Genomic DNA, 10,567 nt, shown 5'->3' with positions numbered 1-10,567 from the left:
CTTAAAAAGTATTTTTATTGGCACAAATGAAAAACATCAACAAAAATTTATGAAATGGTCGTTAAATTCATTTTAATTAATTTACATTTATTTAACAACTACTAGATGTCAATACTGTGAGAAACAATGGAAATGTAAATTAATGTTATGTCTCTTTATTTTTTTGTTGTTGAGCTAAATTATCTATTAAGAAAGCACCAACACCACATTCTTGGAAATCGCTGGAATTTTTTTTGCCTCAGGCTTATGACTTACAATCAAGGACATTGCGCAAAGAAAGCAAAGATTAAGTATACTTTAGGGAGAAGGAGCCAGTACACATTGGTAACACAGACTATCAACCTGAAAAAAAAAAAAAAGCCATCCAATGCACTATACAGACTGCAATATTTAGTACCATTTTCAACAGACCCTTTTTAATCAAAAGCAGAAAAAAATTAAGCAATGTTTACAGTAGACATAAGTCATACATTTTTTGAGGTCATAGTGCATAAAATGGAAAAACGTCTACTCAGGTGAAGTCTACTGTACATGAATCACCTACTAGTGTTGCTTCTAGGTTCCATAATGTACAAATATTAAAAAAAAAACAAAGAAAATTATTGAAGATTGCTTGATGAAAAATAAAATAACCAGTGATGTTTAATGTCTTCTGGTTACCAGTGCTACAAAAAGACAAAAATCTTCTTATCTGAACAGGTGATAAAACCAGGCACAAACAAACCATTACCAAATTAGGCCCACCCATAGTAATATATTATCCACCCACATATTTTCTATCTAAAGCTTCATTTTGCTTGTTTTAATCTTTGAATCTTTGAGGCCCATTTGGTTACAATATGTTACAAATATTTGTGTGTGTGTGTGTGTGTGTGTGTGTGTGTGTGAGTGTGTGTTTACACCATGGTATCATATGCTTGTTTGGCACTGTCCTAAAACTAGTTTATAGATAATGGTGTACAGAAACAACCCAGTACCCATATGACATATAAACACATTGGGTAGAAATGAGAGAGGGAGGAAGGAATTAGTTCTACCAAAGACAGATGTCTATATCCCTCATTCATCATCAGCTCCACTTGCTTTTGACTGTTCATTTTCATCCTATTCTTCATTGCTGTTGAAATCACCCACACCAAGTTTGGCTTCTCCTCAATTTGGCCTTTTTCTTGCCTTTTTCCTTCGTTCCAATCTTTCTCTTTTTTACTGAGCTTTATTTTCACCTTAACAGATTTTGCCTCTGACTCTGACTCCTCTTCATCTTCTACCACCTCCTCTTCATTGCTTTCATTTTCACTCTCCTCTCCTTTGACAATTTTCTGCTCTGATGATGGAGTCTAACAGGTGGATCCCTCCAAGCTGAAGAGCTGAGCATTACAACAGAGAGGCATGCCTTCTTTTTTCAGGTCTCCCGGGTGCTGTTATTTATGATTACAAATTCTTTCCTTATTTTTTCTGAAAGTCATCAGCTTCCTAATTAATTCTTAGTATTCTGGTAATTCTTTTCTTGAAGGTAACTGAATGAAGATTTCACTGAGTGGTCATCCTGCACTGTTTCCTTCTATTTCCAGTTGAGGATTACTGTGTACCTTCTCTACCTTACACCTGCTTTTGTAGTTTATCACAGTATCAAGGATAGCATTTATCTGCTTTATCAGTTGTGGGTGTGGGGAGGTGGGGGTGGGAATCAGGGATTAGTGATGTTTCTCAGCAGGAGGGTGGCCTCTTCTCTTAGCTTTAGCTTTCCCACATCTTCTTTTGCAGGATTCCTTTTCTTTCTCTCTTCTTTTTCTTTCTTTCTTCTTTCCTTACTAACTTCCTTCCTTCTCTCTTGTCTTTTTCCTTCCTTCCTTCCTCCCTTCCTTCCTCTTTTCCTTTCTTCCTCCCTTCCTCCCTCCCTCCCTCTGTCTCTCCCTCCCTCCCTCCCCTCCTTCCTTCCTTTCCTTCCTTCCCCTCCCTCCCTCCCTCCCTCTCTCCCTTCCTTCCTTCCCTTTTAAGTCACCCTTCCTCTTCCATTTTTTTCAAATTGGCATCTTCAGTGGCTTGAGCCCCCTAGAGTCCTGCTGCTCAGTGGAGGGAATTCCACAAAGGATCTCCTACAAGGAACAGCAGGCTAGTAGCCTTCAAGAGGAAAAAATGTGTTCTATCCCATCTAGGAGGCTGTTTTGAAGACCTCTAGCAGTAAGTCCTCTCAGGGTCACCAACAGATGCACATATTGCCTATCTCTCTCTTATTTCGAAGATGCTGCAGCCAGGTAGACACAGAGGGAAATGAGACAACCTTTAAAATGTGATGTGATAAATGCAAAAGGAAAACTTTCAATGAAATTTCAGAAGTATGAGTGGGACTGGATAACTCTGTGTCCAGAAAGGCTTCACAGAATATAAGAAAGTTTTAAAGGATAGGCAGAGTTTACTACAGGGGAAAGTTGCAATAGTATTTTAGGCATGGAAAACATTCATGAACAAAGATTCAGAAGCATGAAATTCTTATAGCTTCTTTTTGAAGAAGCTATAAGAGGTTTTACATTATTGAATCAAAAAGCAATACAATCCTTGGAAAAGCGAGATGGTTGAACTTAGAAAAAAGCAAGGTATGGACGGACATTTACATGAAAAGTAAAGGCAAAGGCTCAAGTTAGGAAAGGCTTTGTAGTCACTTGAAGGGAGAGACTGCATTGGAGGACCCAGAGAGACATAATTAAGTGTATATTCCAGAAATATCAGGTTGATATCCGCATGCAGCATTTGTTTTATAAATGCACATTCTTGTGTAATTTTAAGGCAAAGAAGAAATCACACAAGCAAAATTATTGAATGCTCAAAATAGGAAACCCATTGAGTTAAAGTTTAGTGAGTATTGGCTTTTTAGTGTCAGAGGAAAGAAATGTCCATTTTATTTCTTCTATGGAAGTTTTGCTTGCATTTGGCTGCCTAGGGTAATTAGTGTATTGTACTCTAATTGTGCTTTTTATCTCTCCTTCTCTTACAGGTTGATGATTTATCTTTTTAAGCAAAGACCATGTTTTATATTCAACCCTGCTATATAATTTACTGAGTCATAGAGTTCAATAACTTTTTAAAAATTGAATGAATGAATGAAAGAATAAAGTTCGAGTCAGATGACAGTATGGAGCAGTTGGATCTGCCTCCCTATGTTTTTTCAAAAAGTATTCTCAGAATAAAACCAAGTAGTGATTCTTTATTCAGTGTCAAACTCTTGTGCTTTTCCATCTATTCTATGTTACTACCTTGTATCTATAAGTAGGCAAAAAGCCAATGTTTATGGGTTTTTAAATATTTTTATGAAAACAAATGAAATTCAATGTAAAGTATTCACTACATTAGCATTCTGCTATGTATGTATGTATGTGTGTATGTATGTATGTATGTATTTTGGTAGTAGAAAAAGAAGTAGGATTTTAGTTAACTTAGAGATGAATTCACATAATTCAATTTATACCCTTAGGCATATACCCATGGTGTATGTTCTGACAGGGAAAAAATACGCCAGCACTAGTAAAGGGGAAATGAGAACACACCAGGTAGGCAGAGGTCTGTTTTCAATAAAAGGAAGAAGGTATTTAGTTTGTTCTTTCCATAAAACTACATAAGTTGTCCCCTCTCAAAATGTGACCCAAAGCCCAGAACTTGATTTGCCTGCTGGAAGAGCAGACCAAATACTTACCCAATATAGCATCACAAAAGATATTTCACTTTTGAATAGCAAATAGCAAAGTACTTAAACTTCAACGTTGAACTTCTATATTTGATCAAAGATAATAAAGAGAAGCTCATTGATAATTTTTCTATTATTATTTCTTGCTTTTTCTATATACATTGGTGGTGGTAATTTGGTCTTTCTAGCAAAAGTTTATGATTGAAAATGAAAGAATAAAAAATAAAAATCTAAACATAATGTAGGTGGCTTCCATTTTAATAGAAATTGAACTTTTTAGGAAAAAAATGCTAGCATTTCCTATTTGTTAAAATAATCATTTGCTTATTTACCCTACACATTTTTATTAAGTCTCACTGTGTGTTTTACATTGCTCTACATATTTAAGCTACATCATCAGGCCCTGACCAATGTGGCTCAGTTGGTTGGGCGTCATCCAGTAAGGCAAAGGGTCATTGGTTTGATTCCGGACTGGAGAGCATGCCTGGGTTGTGGATTTCTCCTGGTCAGGGCATGTGTGAGGGGCAGCAAAAACATTGAGAAAAACATCAATGTTTCTCTTCCTCCACTTCCATCTCTCTAAAAATAAACAAATAAAATATTTTAAAAGGTATATCATCAGGCAATACAAAGATTCTTAGCTTTATGTGCTTAAAGAAAAAAATAAACATTACAAATAATGAAATAATTAGTTTATTAGAATGCAATAACTGCTATGGAATAACAATACTTAGATCAAGGTAAGAAGACTTGAAAGTGTCAGAGATGAGGAGTAGGAAGCAATTTATGACTTCACTCAATCATGGAATCTAATTAACAAACTGAAATAACAAGAAAAATGGGGACAGACTCATAGATGTTGAGCAGGATGAGAGCTAAAGGAGGGGAGGTTAGGGCATTGGTGGAATGAGCAAAAAGGAAAAAGGATTCATGGATGCTGAGGGAAATGGAGGATAAGGGGATTAATGGTGATGAGGGAAAAATGCAATAAAGATTAAATTTATATAAAAAAAAGTATAGTCAAGGAAACTTGAGCAATGTTGGAGATGAGCACATTGACTTGCAGGTATTTGGAGTAAGTGTTCCAGGCAGGAGGAATAGACATTGTGAAGATCCTACTAAGAGTGAAGCATGCTTGGGGGATTTGAAAACATGAAGGGAGCCAAACTGGAAGGAGCCGAGTGAGCAAAGTTGGTAAACCAGAGAAAATTGCATATGAACTTTTGCAGTGTGCTGGCTAAGAGTTGAAGAGCCTATCATGGAAGATCTTATAGATCACTTTATGAAATATAACTCTACCATAAATAAAATAAAATATCAGTTTTTTTTAACATCATTGCATGGTTGCCTTTCATGTGCCTCTGGCCAGGGACCTGGACAGCAACCCAGGCATATGCCCTTAACTGAAAATCAAACTGGTGACACTTTGTTTTGCAGGCTGGAGCTCTACCCACTGAGTCACACCAGCCCGGGCAGATTTTTAAGCATGTGAATGACAAAATATGACTTCCATTTTCAAAGTATTATTTTGGCTGCTATTAGAAATAATGTGCAGAGGGATAACTCCAGAATGAGGTCATGTTGTTAGTAGGCTATTGGAGTAATATAAGTGAGAGATAGATTGTGGTTCATACCAGGGAGATGGAAGGAGAGGAGATAGCAGTAATCTGTTTCTGCTTGTATTTTGAAGGTTTATTAATATTTAAATTTAATTTGATTTTTTCTTATAAAAACTGAGCTAGATTGAGATAACAGTGTTAAAATAGTCATGCAAAGCTAAAACACTCCTTCAAAATGTTGCTTATACTCCACCTTTCAAGTATGTTGGTATTATCTCACATGTGGATAGTAGTTGCTTGAGCATAGGGTACAAATTTTATGTTTCACTCTGCCTTAACATTACAAAGTACTCAGTAAATATTTTTGGATTAGGTTTCCTAAATTAAATAAAGAAAAGCTTGGGAAAGCTGTATGAAAATGTCCAAATTTGTTTAGTTATCCTGTTTATTAACTTTTCTGTGATTATAATATGAGATTCAGGATATGTTTAAGGACAATATATACTCATAACTATTTTAATAAAACAATGTAATTATAAAGGTTAATTCACTTAATTCTTTTAGCAATCATAATATTGTGGTGAGATAATTTAACATTCTCTCTATTCTTGATGCAAATATTCACTCAAGAGACACTAACAATAAGAAATAACAATGTGAAAAAGAAAACAAAAGAAAAAATGAAATATTACTTTAAGTCTAAACTTTCCCCATGAAAGAGATGTGAGTTTAACTTAATAAGATATTCCTGGGAACAACTAATACTGCATGTTTGCATATAGTTCTTTTCATAAACATATTAAAATTAGTGTAATAAATTATAATTACCTTTGGTATTTTCATTTTTTAAAAGATTTTATTTATTCTATTTTTAGACAGAGGGGAAGGGAAGGAGAAAGAGAGGGAGAGAAACATCATTGTGTGGTTGCCTCTCACGTGTGCCCTACTGGAGACCTAGCCCATAACCCAGGCATGCGTCCTAACTGGGAATCAAACCAGTGACCCTGTGGTTTGCAGCTGGCATTCAATCCACTGAGCCACACCAGCTAGAGCTGTATTTTCAGTTTTTAAAGTTTATGTTAATGTACAGTACAAAATGACCAGAAATGTTTAATAATCTCTATAATTTAACCTAAAAGGACAAACCAAATAATATAGCTCTAAAATCTGACAACAAATTGAAAATATGTACCCTATTTTTACCTTCTACAGAGAGAAATATACATTTTAACATTGATCTTGGAAGAGACACATTGTCCTAAAGTAAAAAATATTTGACACAACTCCTAATTTAAATTTATGAAGTAAAAATTAACTATGTTAGCCTGTTTTTCTTTTTTGTTATTTTAATCTAAGGCCCATAATATTATTGAAGTTAACTAATCAAGGAATTGGAGGAGGTAAGGAATTATGCAGACAGAACTTTGGCATAACATGTCTAATCAGTAGTAAAGCAAAGATTTTTGTTTGCATTATTGGGATAACCACATTTTGCTTATATAATATAGGTACAGTATCTTTACATTAATATTTAAATTTCAATGTGATTGGAACTAGAGTTTTTATATTAAAAAAATAACCACAAAACAAATAACTATAAATTATAGATTGAAGATATTTAGGCCATGGGACAAAATGATTAACGATAGGTGTTTGTAGAACTTCATGTAACAAAAGTTGTTCAGTTTAAAAATACTTTTGAAACTTCCAGTCAAGATGGAGGTGTAGATAAACACATTTCACTTCCTCGCACAACCACTAAGAGGAATTACAACTAAATCTCAAAACTAATAATACCCAGAACTCTCAGGAAACCAAACTGTATGGAAGTCTGACAACCAACGATTTAAAGAAGTCATATTCATGCAGATGGGTAGGAGGGGTGGAGATGCAGGGACATGGCACAGAGGTGAGGATACACGATGTGGCACAGGGAGGCAGTGGCAGAGGTGGAAAGGGCATGGGTTGTCTCACATTCACATGTGGTGAATAAAATTTGGGAGGGATACCTTAGGAGTGAGTGATCCCAGCCCCAGGCCAGACCACACAGCCCAGGGTTCAAATGCTAGGAAGATGAATCTTTATATGTTCTGGCTGTAAAAACCATTGGGGGTTGGGGTTGCAGTAGAAATTGCTGAATTTTCAGGAAACTTTGCATCAAGGGTCTACACAGTCTTAAATCATATGCAAACCACCTATTCTGGGATTCAAAACCAGGGCAACAGCTGCGGGGGGTGCCAGTCATGTAAGGGGTATGGGTGAAGTGACTGGAAATGGGGCGAGTGCCAGGCAAACCCCCAGAAGTTAGGCAGCAGCACAGTTTCCTGTCTGAGCCCTCTCTCCCCACAGATCCACAAAACATTGAATCAGGTTGCCCCACCCTGGTAATTACCTAAGGCTCCGCCCCACACAATTTATAGGTGCCTTTTATGGGAAGTCAAAGCAGCTCTACCTAATACACAGAAGCAAACACAGAAAGGCTGCCAAATTGAGGAGACAAAGAAATATGGCCAAAAAGAAAAAATAGAACAAAACCCCACAAAAGAAAAAACTAAACAAAACAGAGATAGCTAACTTATCAGATGCAGAGTTCAAAACACTGGTTATCAGAATGTGCAAAGAACTCATTGAGTAAGGCAACAACATAAAGGGATAAATGAAAGTTACATTAAGTGGAATAAAGAAAAATCTACAGGAAACCAACAGTGACTGGAAGGAAGCCGGGATTCAAATCAATGATTTGGAACATAAGGAAGAAATAAACATTCAACTAGAACAGAAAAAAGAAACAAGAATCAAAAAAAAAGATAGTATAAGAAGACTCTGGGACATCTCCATATGTGCCAACATCCAAATCATCGGGGTGCCAGAAGAAGAGGAGGAACAGTAAGAAATTAAAAACTTATTTGAAAAAATAATGAAAGAAAAATTTTTTAATTTGGTGAAAGAAATAGACACACAAGACCAGGAAGCAAAGAGGGTCCCAAAGAAGTTGGATCTAAAGAGGACCACACCAAGACAAATCATAATTAAAATGCCAAAGGTAAAATATAGAGAGAATCTTGAAAGCAGCAAGAGAAAAGCAGAGAGTTACCTCCAAAGGAGTACCTTTAAGACTATCAACCGATTTCTAAAAAGAAACTGCAGGCAAGAAGGGACTGGAAGAAGCATTCAAAGGGATGAAAAGCAAGGACCTACAACCTACATTACTCGATCCAGCGAAGTTATCATTTAGAATGGAAGGGCAGATAAAGTGCTTCCCAGACAAGGTTAATCATCACCAAGCCATATTACATGAAATGTTAATGGGAATTATTTAAGAAAAGAGCAAAACTATGAACATTAAAAAGGCAACAAATTCAGAACTATTAACAACTGAATCTAAAAGTCAAACAAACAAACAAACAAACTAAGCAAACAACCAGAATATTATCAGAATCATAGATATGGAGATCACATGAATGAATATCAGCTGGGAGGAGGAAGGGGGGAAATGGGGGAGAAGGTACAGGGAATAAGAAGCATAAATGGTAGGTACAAAATACATGGAGGATGTTAAGAATGGTACAGGAAATGGAAAGCCAAAGACTGACATATACCACCCATGGACATGAACTAAGCGGGGAATGCTGGTGGGAGGGAGGGTACTGGGTAGAGTGGGACAAAGGAGAAAAATGGGACAACTATAATAACATAATCAATAACATATATTTAAAAAATAAAACAGATCAGTACAAAAAATAAAAATACTTTGAAATGTCTGCTCTTTTAAAATACATGTTTCATTGGATACCTTTATAATTTTTTTTTCTAAAAATTTCCTTTTAACACCCTCCATAGAAGAGAGTAACATTATACAAATCACAAAACTATTTCAACAGCTTCAGCTTATGAGGTCTTAAATTTTATTTATTTATTTATTTATTTATTGCCAGTCAAAATTTGAAAGCAAAAAAAAAAAAACAAATATGGAACGTTTGGTATATTTTATTATTCCACCTAGTGGAAAATAATTCAAATAGAACCATATGGAAATGTTTCAAAATTCTTAACTCTCTCAGAAACAAAGAGTATAAAGACTTTGAAATAGCTTTTGGCTTTTCAGAGGAGGCTAAGGTGCAACTCTCTTCGGTTGTCCTGAATCTGGGTTCATCTGACACCAGCCACCCCCACCATGCCACAGAAGTTTGACCCTGAAATCAAAGCTGTATACGTGAGGTGCATGGGTCAGGAAGGGGGTGTCACATATGCCCTGTCCTCCAAGATTGGCATGCTGGGTCTGTCCTTTAAAATGTTTTGTGATCTTAAAATGTCTGGTGATATTGCCAAAGCAACCGGCGATTGGAAGGGTCTGAGGATTACAGTGAAACTGGCGATTGAGATCAGAGAGGCCCAGATTGAGAGAGTGGCTTCTGCCTCTGCCCTGATCATCAAAGCCCTCAAAGAACCGCCACGAGGCAGAAAAAAGCTAAAAGCATTAAGCACAATGGAAATATCACCTTTGATGAGATTGCCAACATTGCCCAACAGATGCGGCACCGATTTTCCGCTAGAGAATTCTCTGGGCTGCAGTGTTGATACCGCCACCCTCATGACATCATAGGTGACATTCACAGTGGTGCAGTGGAATGCCCGGCTGGTTAAAAACTACAAAAGAAAATATTTCAATTAAAGATCATTTTACAATAAAAAATAACAACACAAATCTTTGAAAGAAAATCAGAAATACCCATTTCTTTCAGTTTATTATGAAATGTGTTTACTGTACATCTACATCTGATTAATTCATTTAGTTTAAATGATCCCATACCCTTATCTATAATAATACTGTTATCTAGGAATAGGTCAGATTAGTTCAGGACATTGTCTTTGTCAGGTAACCTTTCTTACAACTTCCCATCTTCACTGAGACTGAAAGTCACCCACAAGAAAAATCCACAGAAATTTGCATCTGTACTTCTTTAATTGCATAGAACATATTTAATGTTTGCAGATATTTTTATATCTCAGACAGCCCACAGTTCTGCTTGCCAACATGAAATCTGTTTCACAAATTTTTCAGCAGCAGGTATGATATTGAGCCAGTTTTTATGTGAATTAGTAATCTTCCTATCAATTTTTAACTAAAACTTTAAATTTTTACCATTTTTTAGTAAATTATGTTTTAAATGGTAAAATCCTTTATCAAATGTCTTTATTTGGTCTACTTCCCATTATACTAAGCCTCCCATGTTAAGAAATATTTCTAAAAAGTAGAAAAAAGTGTTCTTCTAGAACTACGGTTTTTAAAGGTGTGAAATATTGAATGTTACATTTTACTTTTCTTTTT

General features: G+C 35.8%; 2 pseudogenes; one reads left to right on the top strand and one right to left on the bottom strand.

Moving 5' to 3' along the window:
• Positions 1 to 1,059: 1,059 nt before the first annotated feature.
• On the bottom strand, positions 1,060 to 8,469 carry LOC123813433 (annotated as a pseudogene).
• An 868-nt stretch (positions 8,470 to 9,337) lies between these two features.
• Positions 9,338 to 9,816, top strand: LOC123813432 (annotated as a pseudogene).
• The last annotated feature ends 751 nt before the right edge of the window (positions 9,817 to 10,567 follow it).

The sequence above is a fragment of the Phyllostomus hastatus genome, unplaced genomic scaffold, assembly GCF_019186645.2.
Source record: "Phyllostomus hastatus isolate PE091 unplaced genomic scaffold, TTU_PhHast_1.1 phas_contig_152, whole genome shotgun sequence".
Classification (NCBI taxonomy): domain Eukaryota; kingdom Metazoa; phylum Chordata; class Mammalia; order Chiroptera; family Phyllostomidae; genus Phyllostomus; species Phyllostomus hastatus.
This window is presented reverse-complemented; position numbering and strand designations above follow the sequence as displayed.